Source organism: Bidens hawaiensis, unplaced genomic scaffold (assembly GCF_021521415.1).
Source record: "Bidens hawaiensis isolate Kalapana, Puna unplaced genomic scaffold, B.hawaiensis_p1.1 tig00034580_1, whole genome shotgun sequence".
NCBI lineage: Eukaryota > Viridiplantae > Streptophyta > Magnoliopsida > Asterales > Asteraceae > Bidens > Bidens hawaiensis.
The window spans coordinates 1-9,573 of NW_027505326.1; the positions used below are offsets into that span (position 1 = coordinate 1).

A 9,573-nucleotide genomic window follows, 5' to 3' on the forward strand; every position below is an offset into this window, starting at 1 on the left:
AACGAATTTTGCACTTGATAAACGTTTGAGATGGGTGTGTGAAATCAAGACGACCGAACGAATAATATAAAGATAAAATATATAACGAACGATCTCCTTATCGGTTTAAAATTATTTAATATATGATAAACGAACCAATCCCACCCAAGGTGAGCTCCCCTTGGGTGGGTGATTTCACCTTACAAAACACACCCATAAATAAAGACAACAAGTCTCTATTTATAACCAAACAACTAACATACTAGAAGACCTTATCCCATTGAAGCTAAACGTGTGTGCCGAAGCTCTCATTTCGTGTCCGGTTTTCTCGCCGACATAAATTATTAACTTGGCAATAAATATATAATGGGTATCGTAATTTGATATCGTAAGTTACAACTTTTTGGCCTTACACAAACTTTTCACGAAACATTGCATGTGTTGTTTCAACTAAACGTTACAATGGTTCCCGCGCGAACTATAAAACTAACGTTTTTAGTCTATTTCGGATAAGTTTCACTACAGCAACAAACATATTCCCATTCTTGATCTTTCTAAAAATCAAAATTATCCGATTATGATTTTGAGAGTACTCTGGAAATAATACTTCAATCTGATAGTGATTAATCGAACACGTTTTAGAATAATAAACCCGACAATTACAAACCACAAAACTTACATTCACATGACTACTACTAATATTGACAAATGTTATAAAAGAATAAAAATCTAGAAGCTTGTTTAACTACCCTACAAACGAATATTAATGTGGAGAGTGTGTAAGATTAATTAGCAGTATGAAGATCTTTGATTAGTTGTAGTTTCTACAACTTGTATTGTGTCAAGAACTGGGCTATGTATTATTGTTATTAAATTCCACAGCTACTGCTTCTGGGATTGATGTTTTGGATTTATTATCCTTAAACGCGTCAAATCTTCCCGCAATAACAGCAATCTTTTGGCAAACTCGATAATCTTGTGACACCAACATTTCTCTATTTTGATACAAAAACATGAACAAGAAAACAAGGAGAGCCGAGGTTGATGATAGCCCGGCAATTAGGAAAACTCCATTGAAGCTATCCAGCCCGAGCCCATGAGGGTTCGTTTGAGCTCGATCCTGCGAATCACAACTGGCGTCTTCTCTGAACCAGTGGTTGGTTATGTTCAATAACTGCTTCTCTGTCACTTCCAGCATTGCCTTTGAAACATCATGGACCAGAAGTGACCCTTTTAGAAATGCCTGAATATATATACACAATACAATCATTATCGATCATTACAAATCAAATGTCTTTCACGAACAACTAATATATGATTTTCTTATCTAAAAAATGGCGCTCTGTAAGAAATCGTTTCATTTTTGGTATGGTTTTAAGAACTTTTCACGTCTAGTGTTAGCATGGTTTGAAACCATGGTTTGTCACAAGTCACAACTTGCAAGTTTCCTAGCCGTGTTTCAAACCACGAAAACACTAGACATGAATGAAATATATATAAGAACGAAACTTACAAAACCGAAGCCTGCTGTTCTATGGGTGGGACCGGTCATGGTATAGTTACAATATCTAGACAGAAAAACCTTAATATAAGGGAGCTCATCCATGATTCCAGAAACTCCTCCGTTTCGACTTCCTAGTTTAAGCGCCTCGTCGTACTCCTCAAACGTGCTGTAGTTTTTCAACTGGGCATCCTTAAAACCATATCTTTCAACATGTCCTTAACCAAAGAACCTTCTAGGTATCCTACCAATTCTCCCTTGCTCATGATCTCATTGATGTCTTTGTAAATAGGTCGAAGCTGTTGTCCCGTTAATGTAGATGACAAGCTTGCAGTGTAGCTCGAGGTTAGGACGAGCACCACAAACACCCACACGATCACCACGAATCTCGATAAGTTGCTTATCAACTTCTCCCCTAAATAAATGGGTAATAAAATTTGTAAAATTTGAAAGCTAGTCATGTGTGTATTAACTTTAATTATATGTGTAAATAAACATGCACTTACTGTGTGCATAAACAAGTGTGGAGAAGGAGTACCATAAGAGCATTCCCACTTGTTTATGAGGGGGGCCTTGGAACTCCTCGTTTACACGATGCTCGATAACCCATACCACGAGTCCCGTGTATACGAAAAACACGCCGGTTGTTATCCAAAGCTCTTTTTCTAAGGGCTTCAAGAAAATCCATGCACTCTTTCTCTCGTATTCATTTGGAACAATCAATGACACGCCTGCTTTGGTGTATGGAAATGTGAAAGATACCTTATCCGATCGGTCTGCAAGTATTGAAATGTCTCCAACCACCGCATCGTATCCCTGTTACATTATTCAAACATTATAAACCAACATTATATTGCACCACAAGTTCCAAAAACATTTTCATCCATAAATAAGTATGGATCCATGACTCATTTCAATAGTTTCCCCGATGGTAAGGGCGACATTTTTATATTTGAGTGTGTGCCATGTTCGATGAGTCACTGTAACATCCCGAAATTTCCAAAATGATATTAATTATATTACTTAATAATAGAGGGAAAGTTTACTCGGGTTATCGGGAAATAAATAAATAGAGTAGGAGTTGGTATGGGTCGGGCTAGTGTTGGGTAATGGATATTGGTTATGGACTTGGGTTATGAAAGAAGGAAGGAGAGTCCATGGGCTTAAGCCCATGATCCCTAAATATAAATACCATTAATCATCCTTTAATCCTCATTCTCACATATTCCATACACACACACCCAAAACACACACGACCCGAACCAAGATCCGAAGGCGAAAACCCGAGCTTGTTGGTGCTGGAACGTTGTGACGGACCAAAACAACATCAAGGCTTAACCGTGTTCGTAGTTCGACTCGTTCAAGGTACGTTTATAGTTAGAAATCGTTCGTGTAGGTTCGGGTTGATTTGAGAAATGATAGATCTGAGTTTGTATGGTAAAAACGAATCCAACAAAGCTAATCTTACTGAAAATGGTTATGATTTGATGGGTTAATCGATTGATAAAAAGAACCCGTAACCTATATGCCTAAATCGCACCCTTTAAACATCGATGTTAGGTCGATTTGATGGTTGGGGTTTGTAGGCGCTGGTCAGACGATCCCGTGGGTACCTAAATCGAGTTATTTGGTTAAGAAACGAAGGTGATTAAGGGATTTAAGAACGAACAGTAGCTGCAGACGACAACTTCGCCTGCAAGCTAAGTTCGCCTGATGAACTTCGCCTGCAAGCTAAGTTCGCCTGATGACAACTTCGCCTAAAACTAAGTTCGCCTGATGACAACTTCGCCTAAAGCTAAGTTCGCCTGATGACAACTTCGCCTAAAGCCAAGTTCGCCTGATGACAACTTCGCCTAAAGCCAAGTTCGCCTGATGACAACTTCGCCTAAAGCCAAGTTCGCCTGATGACAACTTCGCCTAAAGCCAAGTTCGCCTAAGGTTTAACTTCGCCTAAAGCTAAGTTCGCCTAAGGTTTAACTTCGCCTAAAGTTAAGTTCGCCTAAGGTTTAACTTCGCCTAAAGTCAAGTTCGATTAGTGAATAGATTAAAACGATAAGTAAAAGTAAGCTAATACTAGGCCACCAGATTAGATCATGCGAGTATTGATACGTGTAACTTATACAGTCAGCCGAGCACAGTTAAAGAAGGGATTTACAACTATCAGAGGAAGAAGCAGAGTTCAGGTGAGTTTCTAGCCCCATTCCTTGTTATGTTTTCGGGGCTGTGTGCATACTCGACGTGTTGTTAATACATTTATCCTAAGTGATAAGTGTATGCCATATGTGATATATGTGATGGATATGAATGATTGCTTGTCGGTACGCGAACGATCTTCGGATATTGCGCGTACTGTCAGGTTAAAAATAAAGGTACGAATATTATATATAGAAGATGTATGAATATTACAAATGAATACTTGTCGGGGCGTGAACGATCTTCGGATATTGCACGTAACGACAAGGGGTATGGTTGTTAAATGAAGGATGTAAAGAACACCTAGAGTGTTCTTATGCTATAATGTAATTATTGTATATGTGAAGTATGTGTATACTGGTACACGAATGGTATGTGAGTTCTAGGTTCGACATAGTAAGTTAGGATGGCAAATCCCTCTAACTTCTGTTGGACATAGACTTGGCAGGTGATGGCGTAGTTAAGGGTTACGAGCCTTATACGTGATGTAGATGATAGATGTAAACGTAGATAGGGACGGTGGGCCTTATACGTGTTATAGGAGATAGACGCCAACGTAGATAAGGACGGCGGACCTTATACGTAACGTAGATAAGGACTGCAGACCTTATACGTAATATAGGTAGGCGTCAGCACAGGAAAGGACTGTGGACCTTATACGTGCTTTAGCATGGGGGAGGACTGCGGACCTCGTACGTGCTATGAATTAGGTTGCAACATAGGGAAGGATCGTGGACCTTGTACGTGTTGTGGATGTATGATGGTATAGGGAAGGATCGCGGACCTTGTACATACCATGAATGGTGAACATAGGTAAGGACGGCGGACCTTTTACGTGTTCACGACCTTGAGTACAGGTATAGACGGCGGACTATGAACGTACTCTCGGTAGACTGAGGTTAGTGCTTGTAGATATGTATGTATGTATGGTAGTAAGTATGTATGTAGAACAGAAGGGTAATTGGTTAAGTATGGATATGTATCTTCGGATATGTATGTATGTGTTGTATTGTATGGCGTACGATTAACTAGAACTCACTCAGCGTAGCTGACTTTTAGTATGCACGCAGGTGAGTAGGATGAGGCAGCTCGCTTGAGGAGACACGTGGCACTGAATAAGAGGCTGGCATCGGAAGACTCAAGACGTTTAAGTTAAATGTTTCGATTATTTTGAAAGACAAAATGATGTTTTAAGACAAGACGTGTTTTGTTACGAAATGTTTTATGAAAGTTTTTATATTCCGCGAAAGTTTTAATGAACTCTGATTTGTACGAACTGTGTTTATGAGTAAATCCGACGCTAAAGTAGGGCTACCGGGTTCGGGCCTTACAGTCACATAAACCGCCCATGACAGGGGTGACATCTGCCTACTTTCGGAGAACCTATGCTAAAGGCCACATCTTAGTCACATCCAGATAGATGTGACTACATTGAGATGTAGCCCTTTCTAAAGGCGAGTTTTCCAAAAATAGGCGCACGCCTGTTGCCCAGTGATGGGCGGTTTTCGTAGCATGGATTTTAAGACCAAGACCCCCCCCACCCCCACCCTTTTCATAAAAAATGTTGAAACATGTTGACAGGAATTTAGGGTGGTATACATGCTTACCCACTTAAAAAATAAAATTAAAAAAACATATATAAATTATCTGTCTATTTTAATTACCCCTTTAGAGAGATTGTAAATAAGATCATCATAGCTTCCTGCCATCAGAAGTAACAAAGGGCACAAATTCAGGTTTGAGAGCATAAGGCAACGCGCCAATGACCGCGTTAAAAACATCGACACAGAAACCGGTCAAGATAACTTGACCGGTTTTCTGGTCAATATCTGTGTTGATAAACTGATTAAACCCGCCTTTTGCTGGATCCCCGACTCTCAACATATTCTTGTTGTTGGTCGGGATCTCCCAGCCTTTAGGGATAACATGACTATCACCGGGCCATGTGACCGGCTTAAGGCCCTTTGTTTCATCGCTTAACTTCTTTGAAATACCATTTTCAGGACTCCAAAACCCAATAACTTTCTCGCCATTCCCGATAATATTCACTATTTGGTACACCGACGATTGTAATTGCCCGTTAATCACGTTGAAGTCACCACTTAGCCCATCAAATCTAAAATTACACATCATTTGAACGAGCCCATCTGAATCCCGGATCTTCTCCAATGCCATCGCTAGACCGAAAACAGTATCATACAACCTAATTCCCGACATGTCTAGCTTTGCTACATCCTCCTCGGGATAGTTCCTCCGAAATTCCCATTTCCATCTTTTCTCAAACTCAATTAACTCACTCGATTTCGGGATATAAGACTTCACACCAACTACTCCTTGCATGGAGTCATCTTTATGATCCAAATAATGCAACCGACTTGTGATCCCTTCGGTTATTATCCAAACATACTCTTCTTCCATCATTTCCGCTTCATTAACTTTCTTGAAAAACCTTGAAGCCAAATCGGGTAACATATGTACCACGAAAACCCGAGTCTGCATCGTCTTCAGTTTGTAAAGCTCAAGGAGTATATAATCGTCAGAATCCGAAGGATGTATGGCTATTTGGTGCGTAACTTTGGTACTAATGTTCATCATGGCATCAGATACATAAGGAACAAGACCTCTTCCATACCCACCATCTTCATACACAAACACAATCTCACTCCAACTAAAATATTTGATTAATTCTGTAATAGGTTTGAGTTGTGACATCGAATCGTGAGCTGAGCGCATAAAATAAACGTTATCCGTTTGTGAAAGTGATGGGCTTTCTGCAGGAGAAATAATTGGTACCTTAAATTTGTTACCAAGCTCTATGACAAAATCTGCTTGTGAGGATGTCATGGGTCCAATAATCGCGGTGACTCCAACGTTTTTTATCAGGTCGATTGCCGCAGAAGCTGCTTGCATGTTGTCTTGTTTGGAATCACGAAAGTAAGGGCTGATTACCGTCGTGTAGTTGTCGTGTTTTAGATAGAAATCATGTAAGGCCATTGAGATACATGTCTTGCTCATCTTACCGACGCTGGTATCCATATCGAGAATCACTCCAATTCGTACTTCGGTCTTTGGTTCGCCATTAACTACACATGATAAGAAGCTCAAGCTTATCATGACAAAGATTAACATATGATCATATGAATAATATGATGACATGTTTCTTTAATATTCTGGGGTCAAGAATCAAGATAAGAAAGGTGATAGAATGAAATGAGAGAGTGACACAAGTGGACCTTGATTCCTAAAGGGGAAAACAGTTACATGTGAACCTGATCTTTATGTCATTATAAAGAATGTTAATAGTATGACTGCTTCTTGCAATCAGTCAAAACATTGATTGGGTCTAACTTAACACTTGATATTTGTTAATAGTTTATTGGGTGACGCCATGACTTTTCATGAATACGACATAACTCAAAAGACCATGGAATATGTTCACACGAAAGTCCTTGTGATTGATAAAGATTCATGACTGATTTTTATTCTTCGTTGTTAATACGTTCATGTGAATATCGTAGGTTCACTGCATGTGAAATATCTTATCTTTATTTATATACTAGGTTTAATCCTCCGTATTACGGGGGTTGTTTTACATTTTTCGTTTCTAATATTTATATATTTTCTTTGGATTTTAATTTTATTTATTGTAAGGAAGTTAATAATATACTTAGTGTTTGATTATTAAAGGACTTCACAAATAAATGATATGCTATAATCTGTTTAAAAGCTATCTGGTGACCAGCTTATTTTTTTAACTATAAAATTGTTTCTTTAATTATAAATAATATTTAAAAAAATCGGATGTTAATTTTTTGTATATCCCTATTTTATAGAATTTTCATGTCAAATATTTGGTAAGATTAATTTTTAATTTAATGAGATGTTATAACCCGTTTAAGGGCTATCTGGGTTTGGTGAGACTCATACCCCTGAATTCGGATTAAATGCATGAGAAGCCTCCATTTACAAATAAAACAATCTGGTGGCTTGAGAGAATTTAGAGAGCAACCAGAGAGCTTTTAAATGTTTCGTTCATATATATATTTAAGATTTGTTATTACTTTATGTTTTATGTTTAATATTTAGACTTAACCCAAACTTATAAACATTAGGATATAACTCGTGTAATACACGAGTGGTTAAAATAAGGTTAGGTTAAAATAGGTGGTGTCGGGTTCAACTGACACCATTTTTTTCTCGTTTTAACATTCAGAACCGTCCGGCTCAACGAGACGTGGGTACCAACACCGGTTTTTATTATTCAAAAATTATTTCTAAATATGCTTAAAATGAATTGATTTTGATTTTTTTTTATCAATGGTTGATGTATTACTTTTGATCTCTTATAATTTTGTTGTCACAAGAAACAAAGTATGTGGTCCGTGAGACTGTGACTTCGCATATAGCATAAAGCCGAGAATCATCGATTGATCATGATTTATAATCTTGTATGTGTGGTTTATATTATTTCTCACTTGCAAACCCTTAAGGTGGGCTACCTTAAAAATATGTAACATGTCTCTTTAATTAGTGGATGTTAATGAGGTATATATTGATGGAACCTATGATCAAATATCAGCACATAATAGACAAATAATCGTTAAGAACATGTGGAAGAACATATGTAATGTATTAATTGAAATGCGATGGAAATACCATTTGATCGACACTTTAGTTCTTGTTTGACTATCCTATATATACATCATGAATCGGCATATATATACACGACACAACTATTTGGCGGCAATGTGGAAGTGACAACCCAAAACGCAAAAACGATTATTCAAGCAGGAAAAAAAACGAGACAAGAATTTTAGTGGTTCAGTCTCAACCTACATCCACAGGTCACAAGCCTGCAATTAGGTTATTTCATTATGCATATAACCACATATTACAGTTCAGTTAGAAGTGCCTCCCTGTGTGCTTCTATCTGTCGGCAAACAGGCCTAAAGCCTTCACAGATCCTAACAACAACAATTCAAGATAACAGTGTTTAGGATAACCGCTCATAACCTAAACCTAATTGACGAACTTAAGACGTATCTACCCTATGTGACTCCCCTACTATAATATTAATACATGATAATAACAATAGTTTAATTGAACTATTGCCAATACATTCTGTATGACGTACTATATACTCTTGTCTTATAGAGAGAGTATGTCCTTCAAGACTGGCATATGTCCGGAATCCAGATAAAAGAAGAGACGTGTGTGGTTCAAATCTAGATGGCCATATATATAATTGTCAACTAACTAGCTATATATATATGGCTCACCTCCATTCTAGAGCCAAAATTTTGTCCATGCATTATTTCATACATTCAGCTCAACCACTGTCATGATGCATCAAATCTCATGGAAATTGTAAGCTCATTGATTTCCCAATTTTATATCTAGATTCTGTAACGTTTCTTTATAACGAGATATACATATCTAGTGTTATCCGAACCACTAAAATTCTTGTGTCATCTTTTTCCTGCGTGAATAATCGTTTGTGCGCTTTGGGTTCGCTTCCGCACTGCCGCCTAATAGTTGTGTCGTGTTTATATATGCTGATATATATAGGATAGTCTGTTAAAACAACAACTCTTAACTCTTTATTTTATCCATATCAAAACAAATTACAACTATGTTCAAATCAAATTACAACATATCAAACCCTAAATATCTAATCAAAACAGAAATAATAGAGTTGATTACAAGCAATTGAATATGAACTACGAAACAAGAAACAATACCTGCAACAATGAGTTGCAGGTTGATTCGAAATATGAACAGAATGAAGAAGATCACCCGATAAATTCCGTTGTATAATATCACGAACAATAAGCTCCTGCAGTTTTCTTTTCTTTTATATCAGCAATATTTCCAGTTTTGTCCCTTTACTTTGCACACGT

At 37.7% G+C, this 9,573-nt stretch overlaps 1 pseudogene across 1 annotated transcript; it reads right to left on the reverse strand.

Moving 5' to 3' along the window:
• Positions 1–832: 832 nt before the first annotated feature.
• LOC143612411 (glutamate receptor 2.7-like) lies at positions 833–6,794 on the reverse strand (annotated as a pseudogene). Its single transcript, XR_013149940.1, has 4 exons — positions 5,338–6,794; positions 1,987–2,296; positions 1,493–1,895; positions 833–1,222 (listed from the first exon to the last, which is right to left on the reverse strand). The product of XR_013149940.1 is annotated as a glutamate receptor 2.7-like (transcript).
• Positions 6,795–9,573: the final 2,779 nt, after the last annotated feature.